Source organism: Eleutherodactylus coqui, chromosome 4 (genome assembly GCF_035609145.1).
Source record: "Eleutherodactylus coqui strain aEleCoq1 chromosome 4, aEleCoq1.hap1, whole genome shotgun sequence".
NCBI lineage: Eukaryota > Metazoa > Chordata > Amphibia > Anura > Eleutherodactylidae > Eleutherodactylus > Eleutherodactylus coqui.
The window spans coordinates 83,798,213-83,817,308 of NC_089840.1; the positions used below are offsets into that span (position 1 = coordinate 83,798,213).

Sequence of the window (19,096 nt, forward strand, 5' to 3'; positions counted from 1 at the left end):
CATTTGTCCCGTGTTGACACAGTCCTGCAACTGTCCTGGGCGAGGTGTGCATTGCACCTAGGTCAAACGTGACAGTGATTTACATTATCACAAATTTCACAAATCTGCTTTTTTGTACTTATTTGTGTATGAATTAATGTTACTTGATTTGAAGTAGGTCTACTGATTGTATGCAAACGAGACTAAAGGAAAATCCGAGGTTTTAATAAATTATTTTTTTTTACCACAAACCCCAAGTAGAACGCTGCTGATAAATATTTTCTGAATCTTTGTGACATAAGACATCAAGAACTAAGGATTTCAACCTGGGAACAAAAGGTGTTAGGGTCCATTCACATGGGCATATTTCCAATCCATGTGCTGTCTGTGTATGCAAATAAGGGAGATGGAACAATACCTCTGCAGTGCCACGTATTGGAAGGCAGCATTCCTGCAAGTAAATGTTAGACTATTTATACAAGCCTTGTAACAATGACTGGGATTTGAAAACCAAGACAGAATCTATACACAGACAGCTGTTTCGGGCTGTCTATGTATAGATTCTGGCTTAGCTTTCAATTCCCAGTCATTTTTACAAGGCTTATATAAAGAGTCTAACATTGACTTGCAGGAATGCTGCCTTCCAATATGTGGCGCTGCAGAGGTATTGTTCCATCTACCTTATTTGCATGTTACCTGGAGGAGCATGAATGGCCTTATAGGTCTCCTCACTCACTCACCTTCTAGGTGCTCTCTCTAAGGAGAAAAGATAGCATTCCTGCCTGTCTATTTTACGGACAGCACACAGACCCATAATAGCTCATTAGGCTACTCAGACGGGCACTTTTTCAAACAGAGTGATTGCCAGTGTGGGAAAAAAAATTCAGCATGTCCTATTCTGGTCTGTGTCACGGACCAGAATCAGACATGCAATGTTCTCTGCCCTTTGGTATAAGGCAGCACAGAATTGGACATGCAATGTCCTCTGCCCATGTTTATCCATGTTCTGTCCAATGCAAGTTGCACCCAAGAATCCCAATAGCAACTCACATACACCCATGTGAATGAGACTTTACACTGTGTTATTGAGTTAAATGTATATATTACATGCAGTGAAGATTCCCCCTAGCGGCAGCTACAGATAGCCAAAATATTTTCACTTCAGATCTATAGTAAGGGGACGTTGAAACTCTAATAGTTAATAGTTGTCATTCACTTTATTATAATGTACAGTTGTATTTAGGGTATTATAATTTGACATAAGGGTTTTATGACTGTACACCTTATAATGCTAGCTATAAGATTCAACCATTAAGAAGTTTAATTTTCAGCCTCCATGGACCCTCTAAGAATGTCCTAGTTCTAGATATAAGCTGTAAATTGAAGAATTCCTCTGAGAGTATTTGCCCCCTTGATATTACAACCTAAAAATATATATCAGCAGAGTTACGTAAACATTTTTGACAACTAGACAGAAAAATGAAGAAAGGCTTATCTGGTAAAACCCACAAGGGTGATAGCACACTGTGCATGACTAGCCCATACTTTATAACATGACACTTGACATAGGATAGAATAAGTTGGTGCATTCAAAAATCAATTGTTTTACAACTCTTACTCTATTTCACCATGCAGTGCCTTTCAGTAACACAAGACTCCATAACTGTCAGTCAATACTTATGATAGCCATCACCACTGGTGTAACTATAAGAGATGCAGGGGATGCGGTTGCACCTGGGCCCAGGAGCCCTAAGAGGCCCATAAGGCATCTCTTCTCCATATAGGGAGCCCAGTACTATGAATAAAGCATTATAGTTGAGGGCCCTGTTACAGGTTTTGCATTGGAGCCAATGATCTTCAAGTTATGCCTCTGCGTTAAGGCTTAAGAGAAGTTGGGGGCCCCAAGATAAACTTTTGCACCCGAGCCCATGAGCCTTTAGCTACACCCTGGCCATCACCCTCTCCGAATATGAAACAACACCCAGATCTGCTCCAGGCTACGTAGGGTTTTGTAGTGAAGAACATGTGCAATACAAATCCTAACATTTCTTTTTTAAATCAGATCATTTTTATTGAAGTTATATTTTAAATACAATTATATCTACATTTCTGCACATCCAGGTGATTAAGCAGGAACTCTATGAGCCCTTTCAATAGCAAAGAAAGCTGGTAAAATATTTTCCCTAATTGTTGACTTCAGCCATCCCTCAAAAAATTCTCTCAGATACAATCCTTCCACCTTTTCTGGGACCTTCCAGCAGTCGCACATTATTTCCCCTCAAGCCCCATTTACACACACAGATGATTGCTCAAAATTCGTCAGAATCAGCCCATTAGTAGCTAACTAGCTTCATTTGCATGTATTTAGAGAACAGTGGGTGGTCTGTTCTCTAAATACATCGCTATTGTTCTCCAGCAGCAGCTGAAAGGATGTTATCAGCGCTGCCCACGGAGAACTCAGCGTGCGGTCCAACTTATCAGTCCCTATGGATTTTAAGCTCAGAGATGGACAAAAAGTGTACAGTAAGTACACGATGGTCACAGATTTACAAGCAACGATTATCACTCAAAAGATGGCTTTTTAGCGAATTTTGAGCGGTAATCGTTGTGTGTAAAAGGGCCTTTAGTCTATTTTCCAGATCAACTGCTTTATATTGCAAAGTACAGATAAACTGCTCGCGTTTACTAATGGTATCCTTTAGACTCTTATCACCTATCCTCTGGGCATAGTTTGTATTTCAGCCGCACTTCAGTAGTGGTGAGCGATTCCAGCGACCTGATTGGTTGTTGGGTACACACCCCCCTTTGGAGATGTGCTTGAGTGGGCGGCCCGTTAAATAAGCAGCAGCAGGGCCGTAGGAGGGTCGGCAACTAACCCCAACCCTAAACCCTAACCCTAAACATAACCCTAACCATAAACGTAAGGCTAAACCCAAACCCTAAGCCTAACCCTACACCCTGCATCACAGAAGGGGAAATCAAGAATTAAAAACAATCACAGTAACGGCCATTTTTCTGTGATTGTTTTTAACCCTAACCCTAAACCTAACCCTAAACCTAACCCTAAACCTAACCCAAAACCCTAACCCTAAACCTAACCCTAAACCCTAACCCTAAACCTTAATCCCCCGCAGGTCTCGTGAAGTAGCACTCGTGCACATTAGGGTTGGGGTTAGTTGCCGACCCTCCTACGGCCCTGCTGCTGCTTATTTAACGGGCCGCCCACTCAAGCACATCTCCAAAGGGGGGTGTGTACCCAACAACCAATCAGGTCGCTGGAATCGCTCACCGCTACTGAAGTGCGGCTGAAATACAATATATGCATCCTGTGGATACATGATAAAAGTAATTTTTGGTATAACTCCTTTAACTTTGCACAGATTGCAGAGCAGAGGATTAAAATACAGTAGTGACTGTGGGGGCTATATCCAACATCTTGTCCTAGTGAGAAAGGAAATATAAGACACAGGGCTTCCAAGACACAGTGGGTTAGAAGTACTATTGCAAATGCACCAGTTTTCAGGCACAAATTGCACCAAAAAACTGTCTTACATGCCTTGTTGTAGACACTATTTACAGCTCTTCTGCAAGAGAGTGGCTTATTGAGGAGCGCCATGGTCTAAACACTACATTGTGTGGCACAAATATATGCCAGAAACTGGCATAAACTATGCCAAATAATAAATGGCATAAAGTTAGCTAAAGGCTTCTAAAAATGTGCCAGACTTATTCAATTATTCATGTCTACTTTAGACAATCTTTCATTAACTTTCTGCAAATCATGTCTTATATATCCAAGATCCTCTTTTAGGCTACCAACCTGAGCAGAGAAGGAAGCCTCCTGGTTCTATATTGAATGGAAAAAAAATTCAAAAAGTTAATCACTGCAAAATTTTGGACCTAAAAAGGTCATAGTGATAAAAGGGGGATATTTACTTTACCATGTGTTCCAATTTTTTGCATTTTAATGCAAATTTTGTATGTTGGTTCATGTGCCACCTACTAATATTATTCTAGGCATCAGATGGCACAAATAGAATTTTAGCTCAGTCCAGAGGGTACATTGCCTATCATTGCCACCCACATCATGTTGCTATGAAGTGAAATATGAGTAAGTCTCAGATTCATTGAGAATCTCTGTAGAGCTATCCAGGCTTGTTTCACTATTGAAAAAGCTCTTAATCCTCAAGCTTTTTATAGCAGTGACTTAGTAAAATGTCTCTTCACCACCCCGTGTAAGAAATACGATCCAAGAAATAATGTTCAGTGTATTCATCGCTTGCTTCAGTTTGACCTTTGCTGGCAACACAGTGTTCTAAACATATGAGCAAGTTTATGCTGTAAGAAACTTTCCATCTTTGCTGTTGTAACCAATAGGGATATTTTCACATTTCCTGGAAAGGCTGATTTTCTGCTGTATTTTCCAGTACCAGCAGCGTGGATGGGTTTGAAGAAACCTTGTTTGCACAATGCAGAACAAATCCACAGCATCAATTCATTTGCGCTGCAGATTTGAAATCCACAGCATGTCAATTTATGTTGTAGAATTTTATATTGGATTTCACCTCTTCAAATAAGGAGTAGAGATGAGCGAGCACCAAAATGCTCGGGTGCTCGTTACTCGGGACGAAATTTTCGCAATGCTCGAGGGTTCGTTTCGAGTAACGAACCCCATTGAAGTCAATGGGCGACCCGAGCATTTTTGTATATCGCCGATGCTCGCTAAGGTTTTCGTTTGTGAAAATCTGGGCAATTCAAGAAAGTGATGGGAACGACACAGCAACGGATAGGGCAGGCGAGGGGCTACATGTTGGGCTGCATCTCAAGTTCCCAGGTCCCACTATTAAGCCACAATAGCGGCAAGAGTGCCCCCCCCCTGCACTGTCAGCATAAAGATCGTTCTCCTCTGCCACAGCTGTAACAGCTGTGGCAGAGAAGAACGATGTTAGCCCATTGAATTCAATGGAGCCAGGAATACAGCAGGTTCCACTGAAAGCAATGGGCTGCCGGTGTGCGCAGGATGAATTGTCGAGAAGGGCTTAAATATATAAGCCCTTCCCTGCAATTCATCCAGAAATGTGTAAAAATAAAAATATATACCGTATATACCGGCGTATAAGGCGACGGGGCGTATAAGACGACCCCCCAACTGTCACCTTATACGCCGGGAATACAGCGGAGCAAAGAATAAAAATCATTACTCACTTCCCCCAGCGTTCTGCGGCGCTGCTGCAGGCTGTCGCTCCCTCCTGGTCCCCGGCAGAGCATTGCTTTCTGGACGCAGGGCTTGAAATCCCCGCCTCCAGAAAACACACAATGATGTCATTGAATGGCTGTGATTGGCTGACGGCGTGTGTTAGCTAATCACAGTAGCTTTCTGGAGGCGGGGATTTCAAGCCCTGCGTCCAGAAAGCAATGCTCTGCCAGGGACCAGGAGGGAGCGACATCCTGCAGCAGCGCCGCAGAACGCCGGGGGAGGTGAGTAATGATTTTTATTCTTTGCTCCGCTGTATTCCCGGCGTATAAGGTGACAGTTGGGGGGTCGTCTTATACGCCCCGTCGCCTTATACGCCAGTATATATTTTTATTGTAACACATTTCTGGATGAATTGCAGGGAAGGGCTTATATATTTAAGCCCTTCCCGACAATTCATCCCGCGATCGCCGGCAGCCCATTGCTTTCAATGGAGCGGCTGTATTGCCGGCTCCATTGAATTCAATGGGCAAACATTGTTCTTCTCTGCCACAGCTGTTACAGCTGTGGCAGAGAAGAATGATTTGTGTTCTATATGTTCTCAATGGGGTCGGCGCTGCTGCCACCGGCCCCATTGAGCGCATATAGAGAAGAGAACAGGAATCGCAGATCGCACATAGGTGCGATCTGCGATTTCTATGGCCTAAGAAGGACCGTTGGGGTTCTTGAAGCCTAAAATCACTCCTAACGCTCTCCCTATAGCAGCACCAGCAGCAGCACTTTCCCTGAACTCTGTCAGAATGCATCTGTGGCGAGCTGCGGGCGGGCAGATTTTAATACTCGGGTGACACCTGATCTCCCCAGCCACTCACTGCAGGGGGGTGGTATAGGGCTTGAACGTCGCAGGGGGAAGTTGTAATGCCTCCCCTGTCTTTCTATTGGCCAGAAAAGCGCGCAAATTTCTCAGGGAAGAAAATAAAAGTGACTCGAACATCGCGTGGTACTCGTCTCGAGTAACGAGCATCTCGAACACCCTAATACTCGAACGAGTATCAAGCTCGGACAAGTACGTTCGCTCATCTCTAATAAGGAGATGAAATCTGTGGCCAATCTGCAGAATTTCCACACCAAAATCAACAGCATTTGGTGCGGATTTTTTTTTTTTCTGTGGATTTTCTGGAGCAGATCAGCAACATGTGATCATATCCTGAGACACACTTGTTTCACTGTCAGGGCAAATTTAGTCTTTAGTCGTTCAAACCGAGCAATGTCAGTGGGGCTAGACAACTCCCAAATCTGTATGTGGACCCTCAACTGTCTGCTGATAGATGCTGTCAGGCAAAAGAAGGATCAGGTACACTGAATTTCAACGTCTGATTCTTTCTCCACAAAACACAAATTCATGAAAGGTTTTATGTCAAACTGCAAAAAGTTGCACCTTTTTCCATTAATGTGGATTTGTGCAGAAATTTGTGACTTTTCTCATTTCTGCATCAGCCCCACTGCTTTTTCAAAAAAGTTGGCGGGGCTTTTCAGAGGGGCATGGCCACTCTATATCCTGTATAATTTATGCCAGAAATTGGAGCATGGAGCTGCCAGGGAAATTATACTAAGCCCGGCGCAGGAAATACTGGGTTAGTACATTTCTCCATTATCTTCAAACAAGCCAATAATTCATGGGGAACCTTGTGAGCTATTGATGGTGTATGGGCACCTCTAGACTAAACTGTCTAAAAATTCAAATTTATTAAAGTGGCTGATGCTGAATAAGTCTTGCACATCTTTGGAAACCTATTAAAGTTGGCACAGTTCATACTAGTTTCTGGCATTTTTGTGCCACACAATGTAGTGTTTAGATCATAGCACTCCGGAATAAGTCACTCTCTTTCAGAAGAGCCATAAATAGAGTCTACAACAAGGCATGTAAGACAGGTTTTCAGTGCAATTTGTGCCAGGAAACTGCCGCCTTTGAAATATTACTGCTAACCCACTGTGTCTTGGAAGCCCCGTGTCTTATATTTCCTTTCTCACCATGACACGATGTTGGATATAGCCCCCATAGTCACTACTGTATTCCAATCCTCTGCTCTGCAACCTGTGCAGAGATAAAGCGGTTGTATCAAAAATAACTTTTATCATCTATCCACAGGATAGGTGATAAAAACCCGATCGGCAGGAGTCTTAGGGTGCTTTCACATCTGCGCTGGGGATTTCACTTTCTTGCTCCATTCAGGGAGCAGGAAAGGGGAAACCCTGCGGCTGAATGGTTCCATCTCTCGACAGAACCCAACTCTGCTGAGCGGACCCCATTGACTTTGGATGTCTGCTGAGCTGGCCAGGTTTTGGATGTGTAAACGCTGCGCCATTTGATCTTCTCCCTACTGCGGGGGGTAAAGTGACCCAACAGTGAGAAGGAAGGGGGACACTCCTTCTCGGGATTGTTGTGGGGCTTTGTGATGAGACCATCACTAAACAGACTTGTCATCTATCCTGTGGATAGGTGATAAAAGTTATTTTTTGTACAAACCCTTTAACGACATGAACCTCTCCACTTTCTTAGACTACCAGGGAAGTTTTACGTAATATGAAATATGTTTTTACAATTTTCAGCTTTCTACAACCTGGGTGCATCTTACAGTCTGAAAATATAGTAATTCAGGGAAAAAAGACTGCAGATTAACAATACCCGTGATTCTTGTACGGGTTGATATACGAGCCCATTACTTTATGTGGCTTATTGCCATGTTTGGTTTGTTATGTCATTTTTCCTCTTCGTGATGTTTGAGCAAGAAGATAAACAGGGACATTTTCATATACCTCATGGTGCTGTCAGCCACGAGGCTTTACATTGTCAAACTCTATGGAAAACATCCACACCTATGTTTACTTACGACTTATAGAAATCGGAAAATGTCATGTAAAATAGTTTAGGTTGCAATGACTTGCAATAACCACAGCAATGTGTCCTCCATACAAACAGATTGTACCGTTGCCACCTGCTCCTACATCCCATGTACATTCACAGCTATTAGCATTGGCTTCGGGAAGTTTTAAAATCCAAAGGATCTGTGTGTTTGGGGGGTAATGATTAAAAAGCTTATCACCTGTGAGTGAAAATCCACCGTAAGAGCCACAATGCATGTGAGATGTGGCTGTCATGTGACCAAAAGCTTCTGGTCACTGAGGATTGCAAATTATTTAGCGGGAACTTGACAGCAGCAAATAGCACATAACCAGACCCGAAGTGTAACTCAGCTTAGCAGAAGCATAACATACATGCTTTAGGCTAATTTCACATGGGCGAGTGTGATATTGGGCCATGAAACATGGCATGATATTGCGCTCGGCATCGGGTGATAGGCAGATGAAAGGCGTTTTTGACACAAAAAACACCTTGCATCACTACAAGGAAGTAGCGATTTTCCGCCGCGGCTGACAGCCATTCTGGATGGATTGGCAAGTTTTCCCCATTGTTTTCAATGAGAAACATCATATCGCACTCACATGCACTTCACACAGTATGCAAGTGCCATGTGATGCCTTTAATGGTCACATTAGAACCAATTTGGAGAGAACGCCAAAGGATAGAACATGCTGTAAATTTTTTTCGCTCATGTGAATAAGTCCATTCAAAAGAATGGCGTTCATATTCGTGTGAGTTTTGTGCATCTCGCAATGCCAATCATTGAATGGCTGTGATTGGTTCATCGAGAGCTGGCTCTGATTGGCTGATCCAGCGCTCATTAAACCAATCAGAGCAATCCCTTGCTGGAGGCGGGTAATCAAAACCCCGTTACCAGCTAGAGATGCTCTGTCGGTGCTGGCAAGTGCCCGGAAGTCTGCCTGGAGCTCCAGAGAGCAGCGGGAGGGACCTGGACAGCGCCTGCTAGGTGAGTACTCCTTTTTATTGGGTAGTGCAGCTAGCGCTTGCATTTAACACTGTCAAAAACGTGGTACCAAGTTGTGCCGCTGAAACCACTGCCCATTCATTTCAATGGGCGACGCAGGGCTGAAAACGTCCAAAGATAGAACATACATCGTTGTTGAAAATGCTGCGTTTTAACGCTTGTGTGAACAGCCCCATTGAAATTAATGGGAGCATTGTACAGCGCTAAATGCTGTACGAAAATTCCTGTGTGAGGGAGGCCTAAATCAGTAAACATCATAACTACAGATTTTTGCTTAAGCAGTTTGGCCATAGTTCTCTTCGTAAAGCTAGACGAGTTGGGAAGCAGAATAAAGAGATGATTTAAGTATCTTGAGGATATAAATGCATTTACACAGACTCAATGCCATAATTTCTGCTAAAGGTGCCTCTTTTTTATTTGCATGCCATGTGCTACGGATGCTGGGGGGGCCCAGGATGTCATGCCAGTGTGGCACACTGTGGTAATACAGGGCAATCCACTGCTTTGCCAGCAGGGGTTGTATTCCTGTATAGTGTGGTGCACTTATCTATGGCTGGCATCCTTGGTATCAGTTCACATGTGTAGACTACGTTATCTGCAGTCACCCCTCTCCTAATCTTGGGTTGAGGTGAGTGGCTGCACATTGATTTGCCCTGATCATTTAGCTCCTTCATATTGCAATCTAGCTGTCTGCATGCTACTAGAGTATATGGTGATTAAGCCTGTCCTGTGATTTATCAGGTGATGCATATTTGGCTTCTTTTTCTGTGAGTTATCTTTATTCTTAGAATAAAGGGATGGTTTAAGTATCATAAATGTATCTTGAGGATATAAATGCAACTACACAGACTCAGTGCCATAATTGCTGCCAAAGGTGCCTCCAGCAAATGTGTAGGGGTTGAATATCTTGGCTCAGTGATTTTGTCTTCTATAATTAGAAGGATCGTGAATCACATTGAAGGGATTTGTTTCCCTTTAAAGAGAACCTGTCATATGGAGTATGGTGCCTGATCTAATTTAAACCTCTGTTTATTCTGGGTTAAGGAGTCCATTGTTTTTTAGCCCTTCACCCAATTCCACGAGATCTGGCAATCAAATATCTCCAAAACTTTCAAACAATCATCCACCGAGACAGATTTTTTACCATGTCCGATTGATTAATCCTCTACCAGGAGGAGAGTGGCCCACAAGGGCACCAGGGTGGGCCCCGACCCCATGCACAGGATCTGCATATACTGGGTAAATGGGAGTCTACCAATTCCTGCTTGCTGGTTTCTTCATATACGTCAGCAGAAACCAGGCTATATGCAAATGTAGTCACCTTTCTATTGAAGTATATGGAGAATGAAGCAAGAAATTTGTGAACGAGGATCAAGTATTCAAGTCATATTTGCATGCAGGAATCCTACTGGTGGGCTCTGGGCACCCCAGTCTGACACTGCCCTCTTCTCACAGTCTCTTTTCCGGAGTTACGCCATGCTATGGGTCAGTTTAGATGTGAGAGTGTTGTACAGTAATATTAGTCATGAAGAGGGCCTAGAGGTGACTGGGTATTTCTTATCACTCATGCGCCCAAAAAGACTTTGTATTTAACTTTCTGTATTTGGATGGTATATCCCAGAATTCGGCTGTCGACTGGAGAATCATCTGATTTGGGGTATACTTTTTTTGGAGTCTGTGTACCACCATCTGTGTCACATACCCAATGGGTAGCCTTCACTGTTGTGGAATTCATCTATAATCATCATCTCTCTCTCTCTTTTCTCCACCTCCCCTGGAATTCCAGTTTTTCTGTGTGTTCAGGCTGTGGGTAGCACACATCCATTAACCTCAAGGATCCCATCCGCAAAAAAAAAAAAAGCAATATCTCTGCAGCTTTGTAAAACAAGTTATAACATTATATTACAGAATTACATGTTATCGCCTTAAGAAGCGTATAACTTTCACTTTCAATCGCTGAAATACCCCTTTAAGTAGTTTATTTCTCTTCCTTGAATGGAAAAAGGCCTCATTAAATCGATTGTTATTGTTTATTGTTCAAAAGAAGATGAATACTCTTTCTGAATACTGTTGTGATTTTCAGGTTGTCTTGCATAGCTATTAGATGAGCTGATGATAGATAGTTACACTGCTGAGACCCCCATGGATCACTGGCTGTGAGGGAAATCCACAGCAAGTGAACAGTTTCCCTGCACAGTCTCCACAGGGAAAACAAGGCACTACACGTAAAATAAATAGATGAGCCTCGTGTGGTGCAGAGTTTTAGCAGAAATGCAGCTCTCGCTCACGACCTGAAAGTTGCAGGTTCAATTACCATGTGGTTCAAGTAGCCGGCTCAAGGTTGACTCAGCCTTCCATCCTTCCGATATTGGCCCAGCCGTGATTTAATGGCTGGGCAGTGCCTCTGATTGGCCACGGCACTCATCCATTAAAAGCAGTGCTTTCAATCCCCAGCCTCCAGAACAGAGAAGAAGATTGCAGTGGCTAGAAAGAAGAGCCGGACAGCTCTTCTAGGTGAGTTAATCTTTTGTTTTTTTACTTTTTTTTACAGCTTGCTATGATTTTCAGGGAAGGGCTTATATATCAAGCCTTTCCCCGAAAATCATCGCTACAAACCCACTGCTTTCAATGGGGCTGTAGCAGTGCTGGCCCCATTGAAAGAAATAGGATAGCATCACAGACTTCTGCCACAGCTGTGACAGCTGTGACTAAGGATTCCTTCATCCCCGCGGTCCCCGCTGGGGTGAAGGAATTCCCTGCCATAGCTGTCACAGCTGTGTCAGGGGAGCGCAATGTTCTCCCTATGTTTTAAATGGGGCCGGAGCTGCTGCCGCTGGCTACATTGGACATAATGGGCGATATCGCCCATTCTTCTTTGTGATGTGAGATTACATTGAAAACATCGCAAATGAGAGTGAAACCATTGAAAATCATTGGTTTCATTATCATGCATTTTCACTCACTCTCGCATCGCAAGGCTATCTTATAGCAAGTGGGTGTCCACCCTTAGAAGGTTGGGCAGTCCCACGAACATTAGTGGGTTTGGCCAACCTCAATCTCATGTGTATGGTACCCTTAATATTCTGTTAACATCAGGCGGATTTAAGGTGGTATCAGACCGTACACTTGAATACCGCAGACAGCTATTCTTGGCTATGATTAAAGGGGTTTTTCCACTAAAGACATTTTTTTCATCAACTAAAGGATACAGGATAAATGTCTAATACCCGAGGGTCCGACAGTGTAGACCTGCAAAGATCCTGAGAACTGTGCACCTTGAATATCCCATGTGAATGGAGTAACGGTGCACATGTATGACCTACAACATATTCATGATAGGACGTAAGGAGATCAATGTCCTTGGCTATCTCCCTCCATTCGCTAGAGATTTAAAGTGCAGTATGTGCGAGGCCTTAGAACCTGCAGTCTGCAATAAGCAGTGGTTATGGCTGGGAAAGGACCTAGGAAACGTGATGTACATGCAGTCCTACCTGTAGACATCATGATATAGGGCAGGATAAGCTGAGAAGACTGATATATAGTTTTATGGGAAATATTCAGTATGCTTATTTTGCGCTAATTACTTCCTCTTTAAAGGGAACCTGACACTTTGAACATGGTGTCTGATCCGCTGACAGGATTCGCTGAGCAGAATGATGTATAACTTTATGGGAAAATTATTTATTATAACTTGTATTTATTTATTTAGATTCCAGCCCTTTCTATGCCTAGTAGTCCAGTGGGCGGTCCTGCTCAATTATAGACAGCTATATATGTATGTACGGAATCCCTGATAGGACCGCCCACTGGACTCTTAAGCATTGAAAGGGCAGGAATTTAAATGAATACATGCAAGTTATACTATATAATTTCCCCATAAAGTTATATATCAATCTGCTTAGCAAGTCCTGCCTGCAGATCAGACACCATGTTTAATGTGTCAGCCAGGTTCCCTTTAAGGAGGAAGTAATTTGGGCAAAATAGGCATTCAGGTAAAAAACTCTGTCTTGATTTCTGTGAATCAATGGTTGTATTAAGTGACAGCTATATGTGAGCAATAACAGTAAGACGTGGATAAAAAATGCATTAAAGCTTCATGGAGTTAAATGAATGGTAGAATCCCTTCTATTCTAGCTGCTTACTTCATACCCGCTAAGCGAGACTGATGCTACAGTACTGCTGGCTGAAAGTAATGGTTGCATCACATGATTTCCTTTCATCCAGTCCTACGTACTGGCCTTTGACATCATCTCTCAAGATTAGATCTCCTGGACATATCTCCAAGACAAGTCGATGTCCATTATAGTGCTGCATATTATGAAGTACTGTATACTTAATGGAGTGGAAAAAGTTATATTTCCACTTGAGCTAAAGCAATGTACCTTTATAAAAAGTAGAAGTGGAAAGTAATTAGGAAAGTTGGCGAAGTACAGTAACATAAAGTAGTTGGAATTGATGTCTTCATTTTTGAAAGGTATGACTTTTTAAATTCTATCTTAATAATGTCAGGATATGACCTAACATGCCCTAACAATGCTAACCTAGTGGCATCATCTATTACCCCCTCCCCAACATGCCATAGGAAAAGGGTGGGCAGATGTGTCAAAAAAAACCAAAACACCCGTTCCTGTATCGACATCACCCCCAAGCCTATCAGCATCGACATCACCCCCAAGCCTACCAGCATCGACATCACCCCCAAGCCTACCAGCATCGACATCACCCGCAAGCCTACCAGCATCGACATCACCCGCAAGCCTACCAGCATCGACATCACCCCCAAGCCTACCAGCATCGACATCACCCCCAAGCCTACCAGCATCGACATCACCCCCAAGCCTACCAGCATCGACATCACCCCCAAGCCTACCAGCATCGACATCACCCCCAAGCCTACCAGCATCGACATCACCCCCAAGCCTACCATCATCGACATCACCCCCAAGCCTACCAGCATCGACATCACCCCCAAGCCCACCAGCATCGACATCACCCCAAAGCCCACCAGCATCGACATCACCCCAAAGCCTACCAGCATAGACATCACCCCAAAGCCTACCAGCATAGACATAACCCCCAAGCCTACCAGCATAGACATCACCCCCAAGCCCACCAGCAGTCAAAACACAAGGCTTATTATGAATTGTCGCAGACGTTAAATATTTGCTGAAATAGGTAAAGAATATCACACAATTTAAAGTCTGTGGAGGGCCCTAAACATTCGATTATTGGCAGATCTCATAGAAATTGACAGACAGCAAAATTAAAGACCTTATTCACAGGTCTATATGGAACATAATGCTTCATGTTTCTAACACATACATGGGTGTCACAGCACAGCTAGCGCTGGTTTCTATCGAGTTTTGAGTTTGATTCTGGAGTGATGTCACGACGCCAGATTCGGATCACACGATGAACCTGTCGGTGCATTTATGTTTCATTCAGTCCTAGACATCAAGCGTTAAACCTATCCCTACTGATTAGCTGGAGGGCAGGCTGAGATGATTGTCAGTCCAGCCAGCCAGTCAATAACTTTCTTAGAGAGTATTAGATGATGGGCTGACGGGATGATTGGCAGCCCAGTCAGGCAGTCAGCAACTTTCTTATGATATTTAAACCAGCCACTCCTTGCAAAGGGTGCTGTTTATGCTTTTAGTATTCTGGCCCTATCAGGACTCTCAGCATACCTGTCTGATGTCAGTTTTGTACTCTCAGCATACCTGTTGGTTGTTGGTAGTTGTCAAATTGTCTATTGTCTGACTGTCATTGTCCAGCGCTCCACATTCAAACCTATCATAATCTCCAGTCCAGTTTTCTGGTCTGGTTCCCCAGTTCTGCTCTGACATCGGACCTTGTCATGTGCAAGCATTGGGGTTGCCCTTTCCATGGCGGGTGCTCCACTTTATGGCAGGTTCAGTCAGAGAGGTTCAGGGAATTCCGTTCTCTCCTGTCCTGCTTCCAGCAACCCTCAGTTCCCTGCATACACGTCATCCTGACTGGCCGTGTCCAGTCCTCCATAGTTAACTGGTATTTATTGGCAGTCCTAGACAGACATGACAATGGGTTTATGCAAGGGAGTGAGATTATAAATTCACTCCCTACTAGCAGCACTAAGAGTTTTTCCTGATCTGTGGTTTAAATCCTAGGCTATGTGACTTTGGACCCTGACTGCATTAAGGGGCATGTGACTGACATTGTTATGGGGCACAACGGCTGGCAGTTCTATGAAGCCTTTGGCATGAAAGTACTGACTATATGTGCACGTGCACTTGTTTCTGTCAATACATCTGTATCTATGCTACGCCACCACCCTTTGACAAAATGCCACTCTGACCACAGACAATAGTATGTTACATGGGGTAAAGCTGTCATTTTCCTGAGTGTCTACCTACACTTGATTCATAGTGTTACAGTCATGCTTCATGTCCTGAACACAAAGCTGGTTTCTGCACAGCTTTTCTCGTAGACTGTAATTGGATTAAAGTTCAAGCTAAACTTTTCTCCTGCAGAATGTAATTTGTACCGTATATAATAAAGCGAGATATACCGTCCATAATAATATCTAGCTGATCCTGATGGGCTGCGTCTATGCAAGGACAACATTGCATCTAGAATTTCCCATTATAACCCAAAGCATGCAGAAGAACAAAACTGCTATCTTTCATATTAAGCAAGCAACAAAGAGTTAATATAATTTCATTTTCCCGAAGCTGAACTACTTTGAAGCATGTGAACTAAATAAGAATTGACCTAGTTTTTTTTTTTTTTGCTCTGTGTCCAAAATCCTTTATTCTGCAAAGATTTAACATTCGTGATAGGCATTAGAAACAGGGACCCCTTTATTAATTGTACTAGTGACCCATTAACCTGCGTAAGTACTGTGCAAAAGTTTTAGGCAGGTGTGGAAAAAAATGCTGCAAAGTAAGAATTTTTTCAAAAACAGAAGTGTTAATAGTTTTTTGTCAAATAAAATGCAAAGTGAATGAACAAAAGAGAAATCTAAATCACATCAGGATTTGGTGTGACCGCTCCTTGCCTTCAATAGGCTAGAGGGTAGATCCCTTTAGCCCTGCCCCCTCTCATGGCTAGAGAGGAATCACTATGAGAACCCCTTCTAGCCCCGCCCTCTGTCGCCCCACTCTTGTGGAAGACCCAGGAAAACCCTCTAGACCTGCCCCCCTATTTCTCTAAATATGGGGAGATCTCTAAGAGATCCCTTGTAGCTCCGCCCTTCTCTCTCTCTCTCTCTCTCTCTCTCTCCTATGGGGGATTCCTTCAGCCCCGCAGGCTGTTTTGCGATCTTCTCCCATTGATTTTAATGGGGCTGGCGCTGCTGCCGCCGGCCCCATTGAAAATGATGGGTGATATCGCTAAAAGAAAGAACATGCTGCAATTTATTTTCTGCATCGCAACGCGGAGCTATGCAGGAAAACATTACAAATGTGAATGAACCTATTCAAATGGGTTTCATATCTGTGACTCGCAACATTCAAATCTTGCACGATTTTATCGCCAGTGTGAAGGAGCCCTTACACACAGTTTTTGAAGGAACTTAGCAGTAAGGTTGTTCCAAACATCTTCTGTGGATGTACACTTGCTCAAACCTTTTTGTCTCTGCATGTGATCCCAGACAGACTGGATAATGTTGAGATCAGGGCTCTGTGGGGGCCATATCATCACTTCCAAGACTCCTTGTTCTTCTCTACACTGAGGGCTCTGTCACACGGGTGCCGATTCGCCCGTGTTTCTGGACGATAAGACGGCCGCATTGCAGGTGCAGACGACTCTCCGCACCGGCCGGAAAAAAGAACATATGGCTGGCAACGGAGCCAGTCATGCGGAGATTCGTCCACACGAGGTGCGGTCGTCTTATCGTGCAGAAACACGGGCGGATCGACGTCCCGTGTGACTGAGCCCTGAAGATGGTTCTTATTGACACTGGCTTTATGCTTTGAAAGCCTTCTTACTTTGCAGCAAGTTTTCCACACTTGCCTGAAACTTTTGCACAGTACTGTATATGGAAAACTTTGTAGTAAACACCTTAGAGGTGCCACAAGCAGAATAATATCTAACATATGATCACTTGTGTATCACAGGAAAAATACGCACATGTGAATGAACCCTATTAAATCAATGGGTTCTATTATCTGTCTATTGGGTGCGCAAATACGTCTGTGTGAAGAACCATGGCCTTGGGTACAGGAAGCGGGGTGATCACTACACTGAATCCCTCTGTACATATCTGATCAATAGGGACCCCTGTCCAGACGAACTTCAGCTCTTATAGATTATGTTGTAAGTTGATATTAGAAAAGTGATATGCTCCAAAAATTAAGCTACAGAACCATACATAAGCACACTATATTGTGATCCCTTATTAATCATAAGATATATATATACACACATATAACATGCATACATATATATCTTCACATCTAATTGTACATGTTGAACATCACCTTAGAACATGCTGCCACTATATATATATATATATATATATATATATATATATATATATATATATATTCATAAGATTAGTATATATTATCTTATGATTATATATATGTTGGCAACATGTTCCAAGGTGATGTTCAACATGTACGATTATATATGAAAAAGTAAGACCAGGTCACATACATATATATAAGCGTATGATTATATATAGTGGCGGCATGTTTCTAGGTAATGTACAGCATGAACAATTAGATATGAAGAAGTAAGGTCACACAAGAAATCTGGTCATTAATGAAGATTCTCCTTGCATTAGAGTAAAGTAAAGCTTTTTGCTTACCTTGCAGAACTTTCTTTCCCCCGGAGGACACTGCGGCAGGGTCTTTACTTTGATTTGAGAGTTTATCTTGTCAAGGGTGCTTCCAGTGCAGCTGATACATATGTTTCTGAAGAGCTTTGTCTCTGCCCTGTACTCCGAGCTGCTTCTACGCTGGCAGATAAACCCAATTTGGTAGCTAAAGTGTAAAAGGAATTCCTTTCATAGCAGTGACTTGTTCTTCCTAAATATAGTTTGGAGCACTTGGTAACTGTAGGTTGTCAGTGACCTCCCGGTCTCGCTTTCACCTGAGTATTAAGACTTAGAAAGTGTATCAAAACAAGATAAAGAAATAATAAATAGTAACAGTAATAATAATTGGCAAGTGGGTCGTCCGAGCGCAGCGTTCACTGCGGACCTCACAGAAGGACTTGTAACCTCTGAGCCTGAAGTGTGCAGCATGTAACTTGATACAATGTTGCAGCGTCATGGTAACAGATAATGGGAACTATTGTATAGTGTCACATAATCCACCAGACATTGTAGGAAGCTACAACACTTATTATAACATCTGATAGTTTTATCGTCTGAGCAGATGATTAGCGATTTAGGAGAAATTACTATTATATTAATATTATTGTTACTTGGGGCACTTTCACGCGGGGATATGCAATTTCGGTCCGTCAAAAAAACTAACTGATCTCATTCCAAGTGTAAGTGTGTGTAAGCGCTCCCTTACATTGGATGCATTTTTGCTATGTATGTGCAATTATTAAGGCCCCACCAAATCAGCATTTGCGCAAAAACGCATGCTGCAGTGCAGTGTATTTGCCCTGTGAGCAAGGTTAGAAGAGGCAGATTTGCAGGCGTATTGGCGCATAATACTGTACTTTCTGCGCACGCAGGAATAGGTCACGCATGTCCTCGAGACACCAATTCCGAGGGGAACTGCAACCTATGCTGACTAACCTCCGCAGGTGGTAACGTAATGTTTAATATATCCGACTTGTGGAGATTGATTTTAAAATTGCTAACCTGGCTATATCTGTCAAATTCTCCCAGGACTGCAGGTATGGCTTTTTTGGGGTTTGTGATGTATACTAGGAGGTCGTCCGCAAAGGACGCTACTTTGTGTTCATTCCAAGCTACTGTATATCCCTGTACTTCCTTATTTGCTCTAATTGCGTTGGCCAATGACTCCATGACCAGTACATACAGTGTTGGGGAGAGCGGGCATCCCTGTCTCGT

At 43.1% G+C, this 19,096-nt stretch overlaps 1 protein-coding gene across 1 annotated transcript in view; it reads right to left on the reverse strand.

Moving 5' to 3' along the window:
* Positions 1 to 18,233, reverse strand: part of SMPX (small muscle protein X-linked) — a 100,627-nt gene extending 82,394 nt beyond the window's left edge. The window contains exon 1 of the mRNA XM_066598623.1: positions 17,873 to 18,233. The gene's annotated coding sequence lies outside the window, so the exon portion shown is untranslated. The remainder of the gene's footprint in view (positions 1 to 17,872) is intronic.
* Positions 18,234 to 19,096: the final 863 nt, after the last annotated feature.